Here is a 24160-nt window from a genome sequence, read left to right on the forward strand (position 1 = left end):
CAGACATCATAACCTCCAAAGAACGCTAACCCTTCCAGTGATAACACTTTGGCGCCCAAGCCTGCAATATTCCTGGAAATGAGTGTCCCCCCCTTGGGGCCACCGTCCACAAATGAAGGAATATTGTCCTGGTTCACAACATTTGCCCTAGAACCCCCGTCCGTCCCTATGTCAGAAGAAGTACGTGGCCGAGTTGAATTAATAGGCATATCCAGACTAGAAATGGTAGAGGGCGACATATTAATTTGTACTGAACAGTCTGCCCTAGTAATTGAACAAGCACCAGGGTGGGAATCAGGCCCTTTACAAGATTTTGCTTTAATAGAGTGGTCGGCCATATTATCATTACCCGTTTGTACCACTATCCTCCTACTGGACCCTAAGCTACTATCAACTATATTCATATCTATATCGACTCCACCCCTAAAGAGGTCCCCAGAACTTGAGCCAGGGAAAGTCATTGCAGAAACAACAACTGGGAGTCAGTCAATGTTCTCTAAGCCCGAACCCCCGTTGTTATTCCGCGGTTTCTGGTCATTTATGGGAGATTTCCTCAGCTGGATGCGAGAGTGGGCCAGGGTCTAGTTCTGTTCTAAGGCAAATAAGTTCTCTTCCAGGGGATCCTCATCAATAGTCATAAGCATTAGAATATTCCCGCCCATGTGCGGGACCCCGGAAACACTATATTATATGTGCCCCACATATATATACATATATATATATATATATATATAAATCATATATATATATATATATATATATAAAACATGCAATAGCAGCCAAATAACATCAGAGCTGAAATATGCTGTGAAGAATTTCCGCCATACATGAATAATAAGCATTAGAAACATGAGAAACAACACCAAAGATTGTTTAGGTATTTGTTTTAATGCTCAGAAAGCAGTAGAAATTCTCATAACTCACTGGAAGCATAGGAAGCTCCCATGCTGCATTGCAAACACACAGTCTAAAAAGACTGAAAAGCTAACCCGTTAGCTGAATAGCAATAAACTGACACCGTGCCTTTAAGGCACTCATGACCCCCTGTATCCCATCATGCCCCAGGGGTGACAGTTAGGTCAGTTGTTCTTTCCGGCTCCTTCAGAGAAGGACCCTGGTTACACAGCTCCACTATTTTCTGGTTTTCGACAGAAAAATACTTCACTTGAACAACTTTTGCTCTTACTTTGACAGTTATCATCTAGTCAAGTAAGATACTGCCTTTTTCATTCAGTTTAGTGAACATTTTCTTCTGAGAATGCCTTCACTCTTTGACAAATGTCCTTCTTGTGGCAACAAGAAGGCAAAATCAGACAACCACGACGTCTGTATCCTGTGTCTGCCTGAAGATCATGATCCAGGCACCTGTCCTCATTGTGAGCACCTGTCAGGAAGAACTCTCAAAGACAGGGAGAGGATTCGCATTTATGGCCTGGCTCACAGGGCATCTAGAGGAAGATCACCGGTGAAGAAGGGCTCCAAGAAGGTTCATACATCTTCAAAAAAGAAGTCTTCACACCCTTCATCTTCAGCGTCGGGCTCGGCGCTGAGAAAAGAACCACCGGTGGATCATCTCTCTTCTAAACTACCGTCGATGGCGGGCTCGCCGTCGAAGAGAAGACCAGGTACGTCGACGACGTCGAAGGATCCAGTTCTGTCATCCAAATCCCCTCCGCCGGCGTCAACCGGGCGACGATCGGCGTCGAGGAAGGCGACTCCGCCGCCGTCAACCGGGCGACGGTCGGCGTCGAGATCCATAACCCCTCCGCCGTCGTCAACCAGGCGACGACCGGCGTCGAGAAGTGTGACCCCTCCGCCGTCGTCTAAGAAACGACGTTCGGCGTCGAGGACCAAGACCCCTCCGCCGTCGACAGGAAAAAGTTTATCGGCGTCGAGGAAGCAGTCTCCGTCAGCGTTTCGTCGACGCTCAATGTCGAGGGTGTCCAATACCCCTCCGCCGTCGTCGCACAAACATTCGACGTCGAGGCAGAGGACTCCGTCGACGGCTGGTCATCACCGTTCGACGTCGAGACCAAGAACTCCATCGACGGCCGGTCATCGCCGTTCGACGTCGAGGCAGGATGCTCCGTCGACGACTGGACATCGTCGTTCGACATCGAGGGAGAGGGCTCCGTCGACGGCTGGGCATCACCGTTCGACGTCGAGACAGAGAACTCCGTCGACGGCTGGTCATCGCCGCTCGACGTCGAGAGACCATGGATCCTCAGATAGATCAAAGTCGAGATTGTTTGACCCGCCGACTCCCCGACGGCGTTCGACGGCGAGGGAAGAACGCTCGACGTCGAGGTGTTCAGATGGGGTTATGGTAACGGAGTCAGCTTCCCGTCATTCCACTTCACGGTCCTCTGGCTCCTCGACTGCATCTTCAAAGTCAAGAAGTCCTGTGCGTAAATCTCCTTAGCGTCGGCCAGATCCTTCAGCTGACCAAATCAGACTATCACCTAGATTGTATAGGTCTTTGGACCATTGGAGAGATTCTGGGGCCTCCAAGCGTATGCAGGAATATGCCAGCCCACAACACAGGTCTCCTCTTCAAAGTCTGGTGGAGGAGATGGACAAGCGAAGCCCTCCCAGGCGCAAATCACCTGTGAGAACACCAACCAGATCTCCCAGAAGATCCCGATCTCCCAGAAGAAGACCTCGGTCAGAAGATCCGATCAGGTCTCGCTCTCCTAGACGGGAGGAGCGCTCAAAAAGATCGCGAGAACGGAGACACAGTGCTCACCGTAGACGTCAACGAACTCCGTCTACTTCATCTACCTCTTCTACCAGGTGGTCCAAGAGGGACTACTTCCCTACGTTGACGGATAGCCCTACGTCCAGATCCTCCCTACTGGATGACATTGGCACGTATCTGGATGTCCTGCAAAGAGGAGAGCTGAAACTGAACATTGAAATGTCTGTCCCTCAAGTAACAACGACAGTCATTTTTGAGACTTTACACAAGAAAGCCATCTCTTGTCCGCTGCTACCTTTAGTCCCGGGAATTATGGATCCTGTCAAGGAGGTTTTCCTAACTCCAGCGGCTATCAGGGCGGTGCCAGCCCGCATTCAGAAGAAATACAAACCGGCATCTTCTGACCCGGTTTTTGTCAAATCTGACCCACCAGCAGACTCTGTAATTGTGGCAGCGGCGAGGAAGACGCACGCAGTTGCTGGTTCCTCTTCAGTCCCACCAGACAAGGACAGCAAATCTCAAGACTCCTGGGGTCGCAAGGTTTGCAACTCAGCTGCATCCACTCTTAAGGTTTCTAGTGCGGCTGCGCTTCTGGGTCGATACGACAGAGCCTTATGGGACTCTATGGAGAGGTTCAAATCCAAACTGCCAAAAGAAGACAAGCAGGATTTTGAAGAGACTGTTACAGAAGGGTGTCTGGTGGCGAATCAGATGATAAGCACAGCTGCGGATGGGGCAGTGCATGCGGCACATTCCTATTCACATGGGGTTTGTGCCAGAAGGTCGGCCTGGTTGCGCCTGACAGGTCTGAAGCCGGATGCTCAGCATCGCATCCTTAATCTCCCCTTTTCGGGTTCCGCTCCCTTCGGGGAACATGCTGACGAAGAGATGACCCGAATGAAGACGGAGCTAGATACGGTGAAAGCGGTGGGCTTGGAGAAGAAAAAAGAATTCAAGCGCCGCTTCAAGACCAACAGGGGGAGAGGGGCTCAACAGCATCACAAAAGATCAGTGGGGGCTGAATATACTGCGCAATGGATAAAGCTACGTTTCCGTGCTCCTCCAAAGAGCATTCCTCCAAAGAGCTCTTGCCCTCACCAGCTAAGTTTGCTCCGAAGAGAGGTGAAAGTCCTACTGCAAAAAAGAGCAATAGAGGAGGTTCCTCCCGCTCTAAGAAGAAAGGGAGTTTACTCCAGATACTTCCTTGTCCCCCAAAAAGATCAGGAGGACAAGTTCAGACAAATACTCGATCTACGACTATTAAACAAAGTCATCGTCAAAGAAAAGTTCCGCATGTTGGCGCTTCACCAAATATGGAAATTGAGTTGTGTATACAGAAAGCCTTCTGATACATCCCCTGTTAAGGCACACCAGTGGCGTTCACGTTAAATGATTCGCAGGATAGCTGATTGGTACGTTCAAAGTTTTCAAGATTTTAATCACAATTCTTCATACTGATATTCACAACATATCAGTGACGGTACATATTCATTGGGTTGATGCATAAGTTAGTCCCCAATGCATTTCGGGCATGAGTGCCCTTGATCACGGAGTTTTCATGCTACGGTGTAGCGTGCGTGGTGGTTCATTCCATTCGCGGGTCGTTAGCGACCCGCGAATGGAATGAACCACCACGCACGCTACACCGTAGCATGAAAACTCCGTGATCAAGGGCACTCATGCCCGAAATGCATTGGGGACTAACTTATGCATCAACCCAATGAATATGTACCGTCACTGATATGTTGTGAATATCAGTATGAAGAATTGTGATTAAAATCTTGAAAACTTTGAACGTACCAATCAGCTATCCTGCGAATCATTTAACGTGAACGCTACTGGTGTGCCTTAACAGGGGATGTATCAGAAGGCTTTCTGTATACACAACTCAATTTCCTAAATATCCGGTGCATGGACGGTTTGCACCACCCTCAAGAGCACCCGAAATTTGTTTAAATTTCCACTGTGAAACAGCAACAACCTAGCAGTGCACCTCCTATCTCTTACATTTTTGCTTCACCAAATATGTCCACATCTTCAAGCCGGAGATTGGATGTGTTCGGTGGATCTGCAAGATGCGTACTTTCACATTCCAATTGCTCAACAACATCGCAAGTACTTGAGGTTTGTCGTAGGGAACAAGCACTACCAGTACAAGGTGTTACCCTTCGGTCTCAAGTCCGCACCACGAGTCCTCACCAAATGCATGGCAGTGGTGGTGGCTTTTCTTCACAAAAAGGGACTCTTCATTTACCCATACCTGGACGACTGGCTCCTAAAAGGTCCATCTCCGGTACAGGTAACGCACGATCTACAACTGTGCCTGCACCAGCTACACAGGCTCGGCCTCCATGTGAACCTGGAGAAGTCAGTCCAGGGGCCTACACAGTCCATCTACTACCTAGGCTCCGTTCTGGACACAAGCTTTGGAAAAGCCTTTTTCTTCGGAGGAGAGACTTTTTTCCATGAGTCAGAAATGTGGGATTCTGCTAGAGTCTCGGCTTCCAACAGCCCGACAAGTAGCATCCCTGCTGGGTTCCATGGCGTCCTGCATTTTTCTCATCCCGAACGCCAGGCTGAGAATGCGTCCTCTACAACAGGCTCTGGAGGATCAGTGGGACCAAGCGACAGGACGCTGGGAAGATCGTATCACTCTTTCCCAGGCAACGAAAGATGCCATCAAATGGTGGACTCGGAGAAAGAATGTGCTGGTGGGGGTACAGTTTCACCAACCCGTTCCTTCCCAGTCTATAGTGACGGATGGCTATACACACACCATTAGCAACGTCGGAATCCAGGACAAGGCGCTGGAATGGATCATCTCCTTCCTCGACGGGAGAACACAGAGAGTCCGCCTACCACCGTACAAGTCAGAGGCCACCGAAGTCATCTGCGGCGTCCCCCAAGGATCATCTCTGAGCCCCACCCTCTTCAACGTCTACATGAGCCCCCTCGCGGCCATCGTACGCAAACACAACCTCAGCATAATCTCCTACGCCGACGACACCCAGCTGATCCTCTCCCTGACCAACGACCCCGCCGCCGCCAGAGCCAACCTGCACGAAGGGATGAAAGAGGTAGCCGAGTGGATGACGACCAGCCGCCTGAAACTGAACTCGGACAAGACGGAGGTCCTCATCCTGGGCTCCTCTCCCTCCGCCTGGGACGACTCCTGGTGGCCTCCCGCCCTGGGCACCGCACCCAAACCGACAGACTATGCACGCAACCTGGGCTTCATCCTGGACTCCTCCCTCTCCATGACCAGGCAAGTCAACAACGTCTCCTCGGCATGCTTCAACATCCTACGCATGCTACGGAAGATCTTCTGGTGGATCCCCACCGAGACCAGGAAGACCGTCACCCAGGCCCTCGTCACCAGCCGACTGGACTACGGCAACGCCCTCTACGCCGGTACCACCGCCAAGCTCCAGAAGAGACTCCAGCGGATCCAGAACGCCTCAGCCAGACTCATCCTCGACATCCCACGAACCAGCCACATCTCCGGACATCTGAGAGACCTTCACTGGCTCCCCGTCAACAAAAGAATCACCTTCCGCCTCCTCACCCACGCACACAAAGCCCTACACGACCAAGGCCCGAGCTACCTCAACAGCCGAGTCAACTTCTACGCTCCCAAACGCCACCTCCGATCAGCCAACCACGCCCTCGCCGCCGTCCCCCGCATCCGAAGAGCGACTATAGGAGGAAGGTCCTTCTCCTACCTGGCCGCCAAGACCTGGAACTCCCTCCCGACCGACCTGCGCCTGACCCAAGACCACCTCTCCTTCAGGAAGAAGCTGAAGACCTGGCTGTTCGAGCAGTAGCGGCTCCCCCCCCCCAGCGCCTTGAGACCCTACGGGTATGTAGCGCGCTTTATAAGTGTCACTGATTGATTGATTGATTGATTGATTGGATGCCTCCCTGCAAGGCTGGGGAGCACACATGGGTCCGCTTCAAATTCAAGGCCAGTGGTCTGCGCAGGAGCAGACATACCACATCAACATGCTGGAACTCAGAGCGGTATTCCTGGCTCTCAAAGCTTTCTTTCCAGCGATCGAGTCCAACTCAGTCCTAGTTCAGACGGACAATACGACCACAATGTTCTATCTGAACAAACAAGGAGGCACAAGATCTCGCCCACTCTCTCGAGAGGCTCAGACAATCTGGCATTGGCTTATCTCTCGAGGCCTCACAGTAGTGGCAGTGCACCTTCCGGGCGAGTTGAACGTAAAAGCAGACGCACTCAGCAGGCACTTCGAAGATCAGCCAGACTGGGTGCTAAACGACGAAGTAGTTGAAGAGCTTTTTCGTTGCTGGGGTCGTCCATCCATAGGCTTGTTTGCAGACGAAGAAAACGCCAAATGCTACGCCTTCGCGTCCAGGTTCCACCGGCCAGGAACGCTGGGGAATGCTCTACTGATGGATTGGTCAGGGACATTCGCATACGGGTTTCCTCCACTGGCTCTATATCCGAGAGTACTTTCCAAGATCCTCAGGTCGAACATGGAAAGGATCCTGATAGCTCCGGATTGGCCGCGGCAGTGGTGGTATCCGGACCTTCTACATCTGTCTGTGTGTCCACACAAACGACTTCCTTGTAGGCCGGACCTGTTGAGCAAGATGAACGGGAGGATAATGCATCCCGACCTCCCATCATTGAACCTAACAGCATGGCTCCTGAGGTCCTGCAATATGAACATTTGAACTTGCCTCCCAAATGCATGAACATTTTAAAGGAGGCTAAGAGACCTTCCACGAGAGCGTCCTATGCGTTAAAGTGCAAAAAAGGTTTTACTTGTGGTGTAGGGATCATCACTTAGATCCGACTAAAGGGCAGGAGGACGTCATCTTGCCATACCTCCTTTCCCTGGCAACTGCTGGTTTAAAGTACATTTCTAATAGAGTGCATTTGTCAGCCATTGTAGCATACAGAAAATCACCTGATCAGATGTCTTTCTTTCAGGTTCCAGTGGTGAAGAACTTCCTCCAGGGGTTGAAAAAAGTGTATCCCCCTGTGCGAAATCCTTCGCCTCCATGGGAATTAAACCTGGTTCTATCCAGGTTAATGTCACCTCCTTTCGAGCCCATCCACAAGACCTCCTTGCAACATCTCTCTTGGAAGGCAGCCTTTTTGGTGGCGATTACCTCTGCGCGCAGAGTAAGTGAGATACAAGCGCTCTGTGCGAAGGAACCATATACTGTTTTCCACCACAACAGAGTAGTCCTAAGGGCTCATCCATCTTTCTTGCCTAAGGTCATTTCTGATTTTCATATAAATCAGTCTATTTCCCTCCCTTCCTTTTTTCCAAATCCTACGACCCCAGCCGAGCGGTCACTTCACTCCTTGGATCTTAAGAGAGTGCTCAAGTTTTATTTGGAAAAGACTAAAGGGATTAGGAAAACGGATCAAGTGTTTGTGAACTATGGTTCAATGAGGACAGGTTTTCCAGCGGCCAAGAGGTCCATCTCCAGATGGATTGTCTCTTGCATTAAATTAGCCTATCAGCTTGCAGGCAAGCCTTTGTTGATGTCACCAAAAGCGCATTCCACTAGAGGGAAAGCCGCTACAGTAGCTTTCTTGCATGACATTCCAATGTCAGAAATATGCAAGGCTGCAACCTGGAAATCGGTTCATACCTTTACGAGGCATTACTGCCTCGAATCTGATTCCAGGGCCGATACTCCAGTAGGGCAAGCCTCCTTGAGGAATCTGTTTGGGTAGCCTATAGTCTACTCAGACTTGTTGATGAGATTACTGTTTTATCTTTCCTTTGCCCGCAGGGAAGAGGAGAGGCTCGCTATTCTATTCTAATGCTTATGACTATTGATGAGGATCCCCTGGAAGAGAAGGATTAGTTACTTAACTGTAATCCTAGTTCTCTTCCAGGGGTATCCTCGTCAAAGTCATAAGCAACCCTCCCGCCTCCCCGGGCAAAGGATACTCTTTAATAAGGAGATTTTGTTAACCTATTTGTTATTGGGTTTGTTTTTCAGTCTCCCAAAAGAACAACTGAACTAACTGTCACCCCTGGGGCATGATGGGATACAGGGGGTCATGAGTGCCTTAAAGGCACGGTGTCAGTTTGTTGCTATTTAGCTACAGGTTAGCTTTTCAGTCTTTTTGGACTGTGTGTTTGCAATGCAGCCTGGGAGCTTCCTATGCTTCCAGTGAGTTATGAGAATTTCTACTGCTTTCTGAGCATTAAAACAGTTTCTAAACAATCTTTGGTGTTGTTTCTCATTTTCTAATGCGTATTATTCATGTATGGTGGAAATTCTTCACAGCATATTTCAGCTCTGATGTTATTTGGCTGCTATTGCATGTTTTTACATATATATATATATATATATATATATATATATATATATATATATATATGTATATATATATGTGGGGCACATATAATATAGTGTTTCCGGGGTCCCGCACATGGGCGGGAATATTCTAATGACTTTGATAAGGATACCCCTGGAAGAGAACTAGGATTACAGGTAAGTAACTGATCCTTATCGGCCAGTGACTCCGTTCTTAACACCAATTCTATACAATCGTATTGGCCTTTGTCCAAGGTTAGCCTAGTTGCCTTCGTAATGTCCTCCCTAATTACTGATCGGCTGCCTCTAACATAACGTACCCAGTTTATGGCTTTATTGGTCAGGGAGTCTGCACTCTCGAATTTACCCCCATGCCTTAATTGGGGACATTTGTCATATAGATTTTGTTAGAACTGTGGAGCCTACTAGATTCTGGACACTCTCTCCTAGATAGGGTTTTAGCTCTATTGTGGACCGTATCAGCGAAACCCTCTCCACTAACGGGTATGGAATGCTCCCTCACTGGTGTCTTCGATTGGTGCATCAACTTATACTCCATTGGTTTTGGTAATTTATTTTGACCTTTCCCAAGTGTAGTGAATTCACTTGCCCTAGCCTGTTCCTTAACTGTGGATTGCGTTATATTCCCACTCCTGGCTATAAAACCCTCAGCTTGAGACCTCAGCCTAACACTGCTGATTTTCAAGGGGAACGCATTGCCATTGGTCGAGCTTAAATTTAATGTTGGGGGTAACCTCTCACTTATCTGGGGTGCAACCATGGCTGTTAAATTTAAAATTAGAGTTTTCATAGATTCGATTTCGTCTCTTAACCCCTTTACTGCTAAGGCTATTTTCTTTCTTTTATGTAATTTCCATTGAAATCAATGGAAAGTCCATGACGAGTTACCCTTGTCATTAGCGGCGAAGAGGTTAAAAGGGAAACAAAACTTGTTAACGTACAGATCTCCTGCGAAACATTGTTGCCCTTAGAGCCAGGTTGTACCAGAGAAACTTGATGTACTCCATTTGGAAAGGGCTTAGGAATAGAGTTGTTGGGGTGGCTAAACTGTTTTCAGCTAAGGAGGTATATCTATCGTATTACTATCACTATGTATATTGGCCAGGACAGAGAACCTGTTAACACATGGGACAAATTGATTAGCTAGAGAAGGCTGGCAATTCTCTACTAAATTCAAGTTATCAGTATTACTCTCTATAATATTCATACTTGGTGCAGTTAGAGACTCTCTTGTGCCAGGGTCAGATTCAGTAACACCCTTGTGTTTTGTGCGAAACATGGCAGGAATAACAGGCAAAACATTGTCCCCTTTTTCTATCCCCACCTCACCTATGACAATTTGCGAGACCACACCAGTAACTTTTGTATTAAGATCACTGCCTAGAATCACCTCACATTCTTCTACCAGATTGTCAATATGATCAAGGATACAATTGGCTGCTGCATGTCTAGCCACCTTCCTTGCCTTTTTGCCCTTACGTGTCTTAGAAGAAGTTCCAGTCTCGAGCCCCCTACTACCCCCCTCCATTGTTTTGCGCTTCCACATCCGAATCGCCCCCTTCCAGTAGAATAACAAACAACAATAATACCGATACGACACCACTTAATTTAAAGTCCACTAAGTGTCCATAAGAAAGAATGAAAAAGAATGAGCCCCCCGGCTTGAAGAACAAAACAAATGTCCCAGACAGAATGACAGTACCTTTGTGTGGAAGGCAACTATTATGCCACCAACTCACCGGCCGGTTTAAACGAAAACTCAAGGGAGGTGACCCTGTCCTGGCTCCTTCTGGCGCTGACGGCGTGGGACGGGCCCGGGCAACGCCCGGGTACGCCCGCGCTGCGCGAAGGCCGGGCGTCCTTTGAGGGCCTCCGGCGCCCTCTGCTTACACGGTGACAGGCGACCACAGGAAGGCACTCTGGGAAATGTAGGCAGGGAGGCAAAGAGAATCCCTCGGCCGTTCCCCTCAAAGCGAGATACTGGCAAAGTTAGTGGAAGCCAGGGGCCGGTAATTCACTTAAGGTAAGCCGTTTCCCTCACGGCAGGGCAGAGCGAAGTTGCGTTTCCCCAATGGTACTTGGCACTCTTTTTCACTCACCTGTTCTTGCTGCTGCCCACTGCTTCACGAACGCTCTGCGGAGGGGAAGGGAGAGTGTTGTGGCTACCATTGTGCTGGAGACGCCCGGGGGGCTGCAAACTACAATCCCCAGCATTCCCTGCGGCTGATGACTCCGCGTTACGCGCCAGGAGGCGCTAAAAGCCGGACCAGGGCTCCCGGAGCGCGGGACGCCTTCTTTTTTACTCACCTGTTCTTGCTGCTGCCCACTGCCTCACGAACGCTCTGCGGAGGGGAAGGGACAAGTGTTGTGGCTACCATTGTGCTGGAGACCGCCGGGGGGCTGCAAACTACAATCCCCAGCATTCCCTGCGGTTGCTGATGCCGCGTTACGCGCCAGGAGGCGCTAAAAGCCAGACCAAGGCTCCCGCAGCGCCGGAGGCGCGCGGGCGTGCCCGGGCACTGCCTGGGCTTAGGGCGGGCCCGTCCGAACCCGTCGAAGCCAGGAGAAGGCAGGGCAGGGCCACCCCCATTACATCGGGACATTCGCCCTTCTGCTCACGAACTTGGTCAGTGACTTTCTTAATTTCATATTAGCGCTGAGCGCATTTTATTGTTCTAGTTGTTGATTGTATTAATTGTCCTAAGTATGAGTGTGAGTAAGGGCACTCGCAAAGGGGCAGGGGGCCATGGGATTGTGGGCACTCTAGATGCCTTCCTTATTAGGGCGGAGTCACTTTTAATCCACGAAATAGAACTCACGCAAAGAAGACTTTTCCTGGATACATGTCGAGTGTCTATGGAAGCCACCACAGGCGGGCCCCTTCTTAATTTAGTCATTCCGGTTGAATGCAACTTGGACAGTATGCCCCAACCTGTCCCTGAGCCTTTGATAGCAATCTCAGAAGACTCGCCCACGATAGCTATAGAATCAACTGCTACAGCACTATCATCGCCCCCGATCGTGACTCGACTGACATGACAATCGCAGTCAAAAGTTAGGGGGCGCATGGTTCTGGTTGCTGCAAGGAAAAGAAAGGCGGCGGGTGTACCTCTCACCGCTTAACAAACTAGCATAGTGGCGAAAACAAAAGGTTCTGTTCATGGTAAAAAAGGCCCCTCAGAAGAGGTATCTGTTATTAGCCCCATTAGCTCAAGCGCCCCTAGAAACGAATGTCCCACTATGTATCCCCAAGTTGATTCGGAAGATGGTATACTGGCCAAATTGGAGGAAAAGTTAATGGTGTTGTTAAAACCCTTGCTAAACAAACTTGTAGACATTGACACCTGTCTAAGTAGTATTGAGCAAAAACTCCTTTTCCCAACTAGTCAACTACCAAATGGATGCTCATTAGTTCAGGGGGATTAGGAACACGTTTGGCTTTTGATTTAAATCGGCCCCCAATGGCCAATGATGTCATCACTAATGCAGGTACACAGGCCCCCGCATTGAACACTGCTAATGCTCAATCAGTACAAACTAATCCCACCTGCGAAGGCGTAACACCTGGGGGAATTTACAAGGGTTTGAATAGTGGTGGCACAGCGACTGTTCATGGTAAGGGACACCTTAACTTACCTCCTGAGTCTACACCTTACACCGTTGTGATTTCAAATGTACCACACACAGCACCTAACTCTGGGGAACATTGGACTACTCTAAGAAACAGGACACTTCACCTGCTGGATACTAAAACAGGGTTGGGTAGCTACCTGTTCCAGGAGTTCAAAATGATTCGCAGGGTTCCCTGGATAGGGAAATCGAATAAAACTAGTAGAGGCGATTGCATAGTTTTGAACTTTGGGTCACCTGATCTAGTAAAAACAATCTTAGAAAGAACAGGAACAACTCAAATGGGTAGGGAGGGGATTCTCATTCTACCTCTGGGTTTTTTCTACTATAACCCCCCGACCTTATCTGTACACGGACGCAACTATCCAGCAATTGTCCATACCCAGGGGATGTATGAATATAATGTTCCGACCTATAATCGTTTTGACCACGCTTTTTCAGACCTAGATGCACAGTCCGTGACAATCCGTGAGGGAAACCTATTAAGGGAAACATTAGTTCTTCGATTAACAGCGAAGGAGCAAGAAGCACAGGAATCAAGAACTACTCATTTAGCAGTTTTAGTTGACCATCAGTTACAGGTAGAGGGTGGCATAGGACACGCATCAGCTGCTAATGCTGAAACATCCAAGATCCCCTATAATCCCAAGAGAAGTAAAAATTATTCTGATCTCAATTTTTTGAGTTGGAATGTCGCAGGACTTGAGTCAAGGCTCGCTGACCTAGACTGGTTGCATATAATATCCGATCAAGCTATCATAATGTTCCAGGAAACATGGGCCACACATGATTTGCACATAGAAGGGTTTCATTGTTTTAGTCTAATAGCATCTAAGCCTGACTTTGGTCGTGCATCCGGGGGTTTATTTATTGGGATCAGCATAGCCTCTGGAGGGTGTATAAAGGTGATACCAACTAATAGTCCCAATATACAAATATTGGAATATAAAAGACTGGTCCCTTTTTATTTAATATATTTTTACAATAATGATTTCTATTCTGTCCCAAATAGGAACTTTATTGAGCTTTTTAAAATTATTTCAAACTTAGACAAACACCAAGGTGCAGACGATTGTATCGGGATTTTTCATGGGGCTGATTTTAATGCTAAAGTCCTAACGGAATCTCAGGGTATGGACATATCACATGCAGACCCAGCTGTGCGAAGGGGATCTGAATTTGACACTTTTCTTAGGGAGCATATCCTCACCAATGTAATGGACTTGGTTCAACCTCCCACACATCAGCAGGCACCGACATTTAGAGGAAGGGATTGTGCTTCAACTATTGATTTTTTTTTTCCTCCTGCCTTGCAGATCGCTTAATAACTGCTGAGGTTTATGCAACAGATTTTGGGGATCATAACCCCCTGATAGTGGTACTAAGATTAGCATCCCGCCCTGTGTATACCATCTTTCATGGGGCTAGGGACGTCACTCTCTCAACAGACAAATTAAGATTGAAGTGGAGGGGGGTTGATAGCGGCAAAATAGTTGAGACCCTGATATGAGGGCACTCGCACCTAATTACCTCATGCCTATCAACTAAAAGTAACCATCTAAGGGTAATTGAGGATTTCACCAAACTGTGTTCTGCGATTAGATCCCTCCTGTCAGTACCATTTCCTCAGGATGATAAAGAACAGAGATGGTTCAACCATACTTGCTCGAAGGCTAATAAGAACCTACGCAAGCCTTAACCTCTAAACATAGGTGCCCTGCAGACGTAAGGACAGCAAGAAAGACGTACAAAACTGCAATAAGTGAGCGGAAGGGTATTCTCCTGGGTGAACGCTAGGAAGCACTAGCGGACTCAGCTGGGGGAAAGAATGGTAACTCATTCTGGTCCGCACTTAGGGACTTGTGCAATATGGGTCAACAACTAACACCAGTCAGCTGCACCATTTCCAGCAATTTATGGGAAAATCACTTTTCTAAAATGTATGCCACACCTCCACATGGCTTAGCTCACTATGTGCAGGGTCACCTATGCTGCCTACAGATTACGCTGTCGGAGGTAGAAGAGGCGATTGCACAGAGCCTTGGCAATAAGGCCCCCGGCCCCGATGGGTTACCCATATATATAATAAAGTGGAAACCAGAATTCTGGGCCACACTTCTTTTGAATGTTTTGAATAGCCTACCCCAAGCCCCATGCCTGATACCTGGGCTACGAGTATCATTGTCCCAATCTATAAAAAAAGGGAGATAGATCAGATCCAATTAACTATAGACCAATTTCCCTGCTTGACAACACATTGAAGATTTTGGGTCGACTCCTATACAATAGGGATCTAGACTGGACAGAGGAAAGCGGTATGTTAGACCCGTGTCAATTGGGTTTTAGAAGTAAGGTCGGCACAATAGAACAGTGTTTAAACCTTAATTTGGTTGTCAGCAAATATAATATCGCCCGATCTTCCCCAGTTTATTTAGCGTTTATGGATCTATCGTCTGCTTTTGATTTAGTCAATAGGTCTAAACTCTGGTCTATTCTGTTGGACTATGGACTGGAGGAATCCCGGTACATTTTTTGGCATTCTTACATACTGATCTTAAAGCACAAGTCAGGATCGGCATGGGTGGGGAGGTCTCGGGTGCAATCCGAGTAGGAAGGGGAGTCAGACAGGGGTGCGTTTTAGCACCCCTGCTTTTTATTATTTACATCAACGGGTTGAGCAATTCCCTGAAACAGTCAACCCCAGACGTCCCGAAAAGCAACAGTAAATCGCTACCAATACTCCTCTACGCAGAAGATGCGGTGTTTATGGGACGCACTCCAAATTCTCTGCTTATCCTGGTTAAAAGTTTTGTGGAGTACATGGACTGTCTGGACTTACGCGTGAACTTCAAAAAATCGTTCATTATGTCATGCGGACCAGGGAAATGCCAGCTCAACTCTATACTGGTGGGGAATGACAGATTAATTTCCACCCGTACCTTTCCATATCTGGGGATGGTGTTTGCTGCGAACGGCTCGTGGACTGTGCATATGGCCCACTCCACGAGCAAGTTCTCAAAGGCCATCAACTCAATTTTAAGTCTCCCCGTCCAAAGAAAACAGGCGCTATTGAAGCTATTTTAAGGATTTTTAAATTGCAATGCGTTCCAGTGGCCACGTATAGGGCTTAGATATGGGGTTTGGCGAAGAATCGGTGCATCCAACAGGAAGAAAATCGCTTTTGTAGAAAGCTGCTGGGTGTACCGATCTCCACTTCTGAGTATAGTTGCCATAAGGAACTCAACCTACATTTTATCTGTGATTTTATCTGTGATTTCATCAGCGCTCGACCTGCACTATTTTGGCTCTCAGTTTGGAGGAACAAATCTGCCTCCCTGACGCAAGAAATTATAAGTGATTGTCTTAAGTGCGAGAGAGGAATGGACATTCCTTGGTTCTCTGGGTCTATCAGAGTCTATGTAGTGTTGATAAAGGTAGCCTCTTTTCAGACCCAACCAGAGCCGACTCACTCCATAAGAACGATTTGAAAAAAGCACTCTACGCACTTTACAACTTAGACAGGATCAGCAAGGAATCTAAGAAATCTACAGTTTCTACCTACATGGGTAAGGAGCTGCATAGGTACCCTTTACCAATATACCTCACTCTACCAATGGCAATTGGGAAAGAAGCCTCCTATTTCGATTAAGGGCGGGAGCTGTAAGATTCTTGTTGAGTTTTCCTTTAGGCTATCGGCAAAATCTGGAAAATATACCATGCCCCTGCGATGGAGTGAGCGCACAAACTGATTTGCACTTTTTCTTCTTTTGTAAATATTATTTAAAATATCAGATGCTGTTTTCTTTGAACAATGAAAAAATAGTTTTTCGCACTAGCACTAACTTGAGAACTGCCATCCGAGCCCATAAAATGATGGATAACCTTTGATTTTCCGTTTCTATAGCAATCCTTACAATTGTCTGATGTCTACTATGATTCAACAAAGTTTTAATAAGGATTTTAGGATACCATTGTAAAATTGTGATGTGCTTTTATGAATTCTTGAAATTTGAATAAAGATTTATGAAATGAAATGAAATGAGAGTTGTTTATATCACTCTTAGAGTTGCCTCCGCGTCTCCCACTTCTAAAACAGAGCCAGAGCCGGTGAACAATCGTGCTAGGGTACCATTTACAAGGGGCTGATAGGTGGCCAGAGATGCCAATTGGGTTTTAGTTTCAATACAGTTTTAGGGAAGGAACACAGGCCCTGGGTACCTGATTGGCAGGAGTCCAGGGCACACTCAGTCAAAGCACATCAGCAGTTCAGAAAAAAAAGTGGGTGCATACCAATGCAAGAAAGATGGCACTTTCTCACACTAAACCAGAAAGATTAATAAAGAATTTATAATTTTCACAATTTTAATAACAAAAGGTACACTTTGGATCAAGTATGGCTGAGCAGCACACTTCTGATATCTCTACTCAATTCACCGAAGCCTGTGGCCTCAAGTGCCATCACCTCCTGATGCTCGTGCCCTCCAATAGTATGCGCACAACGTGGCATTCCCTCCTCCCCAAAGTCCGTCACCTTACCGTCCGCTACGCCCAAGAACTCTCAGAATCAGGGTATGTTGTCCACGGAGTAGCTTTTTATCCACAGCAAACCAGGTAATTTACCACAGACCATTACAAAAGAAAAATATCCTTCTTGGATATAAATGAATTATACACAGTATCACACTTAAGCTGCATTAACATGTCAACGGTATGTATGGGAACTAGGCACAACATTACACTTTAATTTTAACTCGGCCATAAACTAGAACAACTTGGCCGTACATTTGAACTTTACACTTTAACTTTTTAACTCAGCCGTACACTAAAACTTGGCCGTACATTTGAACTTGGCCGTCTCGGTCACCAATGTTCCACTCTGCTGCGCACATTGTGCCCGCAAGCCCCAACGCGCTACAGCCAACGGATGCACTACTTGACACCCAGGGCACCGCATACTGCACTGACCCACCGGGGTACCTGAACACAGGCAGCGTCCCCAATATTCTACTTAGTCCATACGTTGTGGGTTAGGGAAGTAGAGTCCAGGACTACTGGCAGGTTAGTCCCTTCTCCCTGCCGACCCACTGCACTCGTGGAATCCACCCCCTCCTGGGGTCTATCGAATGGCTGCACCTCCATTGTTGTGCATCCCTCTTTGTTGTTAACTGTCAGCGCTCCGCTCCACCAGCGCTCCACCTCCGTGAAACCTTGCTCTTCTGCCGGGTGGGTGGGTGGCCGACGACGCTCCTTTGGCTAGGCCGTGGTCCAAGGGGACAGAGAGAACTAAACCCCCCATGGCACAGACTTAAATACCCGCTATGTTTCGTTTCTACTAGGTTTAATTTCACCGGTGACATCACCTCAACCAGCCAACCCCTTCCTTTTACAAGGGCCCCTGAGCAGTCTCAGCCCTGTGGAGCTACTAAGGGCGCTCCTCCCCTAGGCGCGGGGGGTTGCCTGTTCCTATTATGCGCACAACGTGACATTCCCTCCTCCCTAAATTCCGTCACCTTACTGCCCGCTACGCCCAAGATCTCCCAGACTCCGGGTATGTTGTCCACGGCGTAGCCTTTTATTCAGAGCAAACCAGGTAATTTACCACAGACCATTACCAAAGAAAAATATCCTTCTAGGATATATAAGAATTATACACAGCATCACACTTAAGCTGCATTAACATGTCAACGGCAGTAAGGGAATTAGGCACAACATTACACTTTAATTTTAACTCAGCCATATACTAGAACAACTTGGCAGTACATTTGAACTTTACACTTTAACATTTTAACTGGGCCGTACACTAGAACTTGGCCGTACACTTGAACTTGGCTGTCTCACCCACCAGTGTTCCACTAGGCCCCAACGCACTACAGCCAACAGATGCACTAAATGACATTCAGGGCACTGCATACCACACCGGCCCACCGGGGTACCTGAACACAGGCAGCCTCCCCAAGAATCTACTCAGTCCATACATTGTGGGTTAGGGCAGTAGAGTCTAGGACTACCGGCAGGTCAGTCCCTCCTCCCCACCGACCCACTGCACACGTGGAATCCACTCCCTCCTGCGGTCTATCGAATGGCTGCACCTCCGTTGTTGTGCATCCCTCTTTGTTGTTAACTGTCAGCGCTCCGCCACAGGGTAAAAAGCTCCCCGGCACACTCGACACCCCCCCACCCCCCTCCCCCAGACGCTGACTGTGCTCCACAATACCTGCCTGTTTTACTTTTACAGAACAATGCCACATTCCTGACTAGAACCAGTGTAGCCAATTATGCCTATTGTTGGACTTTCTAAAATCATTTTGATTAAGTTGTTAATTGTTCTGCTTGGACTGGAGCCCCCCCAACCCCTCACCTCGAGCCCATACCGGAAGGTATTATTAATCTTCAAGCTAAAAGCTGAATACCCTAGTGAACTATCACTTTCCCATTCTCAGAACATCCAGCACATATTAATGTGATATTTGGTGTGCCCAGCATGCCAACAGGCCCCGCTTTGCAACAACCTTTTTCAGATTCCCATGAGCACTGGAACATATGCGGTATAACTTCACCATATGCCCATTTTGTCCACCATCAGTGGAGAACATACCCGTTCATAAATGGCATACACTGGAAAATATGCGGGATAACTTCACCACATGCACATTTCGTCCACCATCAGTTGAGAACATACTTCTTGAGATGTCCGCTGTGCGCAGCGTGCCAGCAGGCCCTGCCTTGCAACAGCTTTTCCCCGGGTTCCACCTGAGGCATACCTGCCCTTCCCGCAGGAAGTTTGTTAAACAATGATTCTGACCCCTACACCAACTACGGGCACTGCATACCGCATTGGCCCACTGGGCAGTTTTTAATTGGTGTCAGATAAAGCCCGTACATGGCACTAAGTTATTTACATGGACCGAATAGTTTATGTTTGAATAGTGGGCATTGGAACAGAAGAAAATTGGGCACCTGCCCTCACTCTCTTAAAGGAAGCACTGCCACCGGGATACCTGATAAGAAGATGCCACCGTGATACCTGATAAGAAGAGACTCCTAGTAATAAACTATAAGGATCCCCTCCTTATACTGTTATTGTTGGCCAACTTTATGAAGAGTGCTAACATCTCTATAAAGCAATGTACTTTGATACCAATTCATGCTAAGTAACTGTCTCCTCCCAGGTGCTCATTGTGTTGTTTTAGTTTTAAAACTAGCTTCTAATGTTAGCCCAGTGTTTTAAAGGACTATTGCTACAGCCACCACCCTGTGGCGACGGTACCCTTCTCCCTTCATCCGGAAAATGGAGCTGGGGTATGTGCGGCTGCAAACAGTTTGAGGTTCTATTACGGCTTTGTTTCGTCCGCTACTGTGGTTGTGTACAGCTACTGTCCCTATAAAGGTGTTACCGAAAGCTGTTTTACCACCCTTATGGAAATGAATATATTCTGTTCAACATGGTCACAGACTGATTGTCCCAACTTTGGGTAGAATGTGGTTCTCTTGTGATGATCGCCTCCAGAAGGATCTCACAATGGTCTATAAACTCATTAGTAGAACCATGAGAACTAAATGAGAGACTTCCTATTAATGATGGGAATTAGTTCAACCCTGTTGCTATCACCCCGGCCATGTGGTTAGATGTAAGCATGGGTATGTGGGCTGGACTCTAACCGGACCTTCTTACCCTGGAGAAAATTAACCACCATTGCCCCTGGCAGGGGTATTGTGAAAGAACATACTGAAAAATCAGTGACAAATGGATGATCTTAGTACTGCCAGGGCGCTCAGCCCTGCAAATCATTAAATCTGTAAGCAATTCTCCGCTGGATCTACCTCCCCAGCATTGTCTGATCGCGTGTTATTTAAAGTGGCAGACCACACACCCTGGTCCTGTCCCCACCCATGTGAACAGAAACTTAAGTAAATTAGAAAGAATGCCTGTTGTGTTTCCGCCTCCTTAGTGTGCCAGGAGAGGGACTGCATGGCTCCACACATGCCAGGCATGATAACATGTTCCCCAGCTAAAACCAAGCAGACTGATAGTGCATATACATGCCCGGGACAACCTCCGTGAAAGCTCTCATGGAGCTCCACACCGGGGGTGGGCCTCCCCCTTCCGATATGATGTTGTACTTCACATGAATCGAGGGCCGACATTACCGCATGGTGCCTCTACGTTAGCAGCGTATTTCCTACCCCAGGATGGTGAGCCAACACTGAGACTTGACTTTTTTCCCTTGCTCCCAAAGAGGCAGTTCTTTACTCCAACACCCTTCTTTACATTATGACCCAACCGTACAATCCACAAAACCAACCCTGAGCACATTTGCATCTACCATACCAAACAGTTATCACACGGGACACAGAATCTTTCCCATGTCTGCTGGTACCAATATGTTGGCAATCCTGCAGTTCCTGCTAGTCGCCGTCTTGAGAGCATGTTGCTTCCAGGTCCCTGCAGTGAGCCTTCCACGATGATAAAAGGGAACAAAAAAAACAAGCCATCAATGTTTGGCGCGTTTCAGTGGAGAAGTGTGGCTCAGGGGTTAGAGGCGGCAGACCCGGAAGCTGAGATCGGCCCTGGACCAGGGTTCAATTCCCCGCCTCGGCGGGTCTTGAGCTCAAAAAATTCCACGGACTCGCAAATTCTCGCTCCGGTGCCTTCTCAACTCACGGGTTCACACTCTGCGACTCTGGGCAATAGCTTGCTTAATCTCCACAACGGCCCCTCGCTGCAGGATGCCTGGCTTTCACCTTGTGGATACCCTGCCAGGGTTATCTCACAGGGGAATACCAGGACGGGTTCCCTAAGCAAGCGCCGGGAAACCCTTTGTGGGTAGCTGTGCGCTATATAAGCTCAAATACATTTACATTTACATTCTGTGTTTATTACAGAATATTAGATGCATTTTATTTGCCCACGACTGAGGAGGTTCGCCCCTAGGATTGCACACATACAGTACACACAGCAAGCCTTGGAAATGTGGTTTGTATTTAGCGCAGAGACTTAAACCCTGTACCACCATATTCCAACCCGGCCGGTCTAGCTGTCCCGGCACCTATTAATAATTGTGTCCATGTAACCTCCAAATGTGCTTGTTTGCAAAATATTTTTTGACAGAATTCAAGTCTCCTACGCCCACTGAGTCGTTATGCATACTTCTGCATTCATTAGGTTTTCACTGTATGCTTCTATATACCGCTCCGCCCTATCTCAGCCTATGCCATACTTTTGCGCATACAATATATATGAAATGAAAACTATGAAAGGAGTTGTACCGTGTGTAAAGTAACTCACTCTAGGGCTGCGTCATTAATGATCACACCGCCCTGACCATCGCTCCTATGCTCCCCCATATGCGGACAATGGCATCTGACATTCACTCCTGTGCCCTTTTATCTGTGATTGTTTCCCTCTCATATTTGCTCCTGTGCTAACTCCCTCGTGACCAAAGTGGTCCCTCTGGGGCTATAAGCAGCAGGTCCATAAAAGAGACGTGACCAAATAATCATTTCAAGAGGCATGGCCTATGCAATTAAGGCATGGCTGAAACATGTAAACAAAAATTCTGGGGTTCTCACATCGGGACTTCTGACTAGTACTTGCTTGCCTCTGTCAGGTTTATTGTATTCAAGACACATCACACGACTGCAGACATACCCTAGAACGGTTATACTCAAAGTAGGGCCCAGGTGCCGCATGCAGCCCTCCTGACCTTTACATTCGGCCCCCTGGGTGCACTGGGCTGCTGTTTACTCGACTCAGCATTAACATGAAATAAACTGTTAAATATACAACCAGCATTTATTTAAAAGTTATTCACAGTTAGGTAAAGGAAGGTACTAGGCCCTTAACTTTAGGAACACCTTCATTTTAAAGACAGCCACTAGATGTACATAATTTATTTCCCTTACACCCACTTTATACTCGCCGCTGGCATCAGTGCAGCCCTCGGTCACACCATGGACCAACCTTTGCGGCCCCCGGTAAAGTGTTTGTGAGTACCCTAGAACAAGCCTGACCCACTGTTTTTTCCAATGCCTTTTGTTTACATGAGATAAATGAGTAACAAAGGTATTGTTGTAAAATTGTATTTTAAACATTTCAACGTTGAAAATGTGCATTAACCATTACTGAGGTTTGAGCTGTTTTTTCCGTGCCAAAACACCCATACATTGATTTGCCTTGCCTTCCGAGATTGTCAATGCGAATATTATAGCAATGGGCAACAGCAAGACCTGATATATATGCGCACAAAACAGGCAGATAAAATGTGGTGCATCGACACTAGGACTTTCACAACGATTTTCACAGCGAGACTCTCGCCCTCACCCTTTCCGGCAAGATAAAACCAGGCTGTGTGCTTAACCCTGGCGCTGTTCACCGCCACCAGATAGTTCCACTTGAACAAACTCTCCCACGAGCGAAAGCTGCTGTCAGCATGAGCAAAGGAAGACCAGCAGTCATGCAAGTCATGGGCAGCCCAGGAATCGGGATCTCCACAAGACCCCATACCAGAAACACAAATCATGCATGGGTCTAATCAAAACCCAAGCTGTGGACACAACCAGCTTTCAGATGAAGCCACAGTAAGTTACTATGGGTAACCCAGTACCCCTCAGAACCTGGGCAAAGCTTTTTTTATATAAACAATAGTTCTGTCGGGTAAAAGTGAGTAATTCAAGCTTATATAATTAAATTCATAGAATGATTTCAGGTTACAATGCTAATTGCTCTATATACACCTCATGCAAATCCAAGATGAAAACAAAAACAAAAGTTGGGTGTGAGAAGTTGGCCTGATATATGATGTCTCCAATTCTGGGGGCACCTTGTATCAGTCCAAACAATCCCTTATGGTGATGGTTGTAAGTCAACCTTATAGACAAGCTATCCTAAGGGTAGCATGGACTAAGCAGCCTTAAAGGCTTAACTCAAGAGGTCGTGTTAAGCAAGCTGTTTTACCAATCACAATCCTGTAATATCAAATGAAAGGACATAACACAAGTTATATATTATAAAAATATATGTATTTATTACTAGAATAATCCTCTGTAATCATTATGAGTGCAGAGGCACAAGCGTTTAAACAAAAGCACAGTTAAACATATGAAAGTTGCACAATTATGGATGAGGCCCAGGGGCCACGCAAACCATATATTAAAAAAGTGGCATAAGAGATACCAATCAAACAGTGGTTAGGCCTAGGGCCTAGGGAATCGCTGGGAGCAGTCGGGACTAGCAATGCTGAAGTCGGGAACAGCCCGCGGAATTCGGGTGCAGCGCTTAAAGCACACACATGCACCAATGCAATGTCAATGGTGCGTGAAAGTTACAAAGTTATAGTTAAAGGAGACTTCCGCTTAACCTAGCTGGATGAAACTTTAGACACATTCACTAGAGGTGTGTACCAGGGTAGGAACACCGGCGTTGCTGAGTTACCTCACCCACAGGAAGCGGGTGTAAAATGTGAGCCCATATTAGTATCGATGCCCGGGCTGCTGGCG

At 47.4% G+C, this 24160-nt stretch overlaps 1 protein-coding gene across 6 annotated transcripts in view; it reads left to right on the forward strand.

Moving 5' to 3' along the window:
- Positions 1-24160, forward strand: part of NRG1 (neuregulin 1) — a 1782260-nt gene that overhangs the window by 788026 nt on the left and 970074 nt on the right. The window lies entirely within an intron of this gene.

This window comes from Lissotriton vulgaris, chromosome 3_1 (assembly GCF_964263255.1).
Source record: "Lissotriton vulgaris chromosome 3_1, aLisVul1.2, whole genome shotgun sequence".
NCBI lineage: Eukaryota > Metazoa > Chordata > Amphibia > Caudata > Salamandridae > Lissotriton > Lissotriton vulgaris.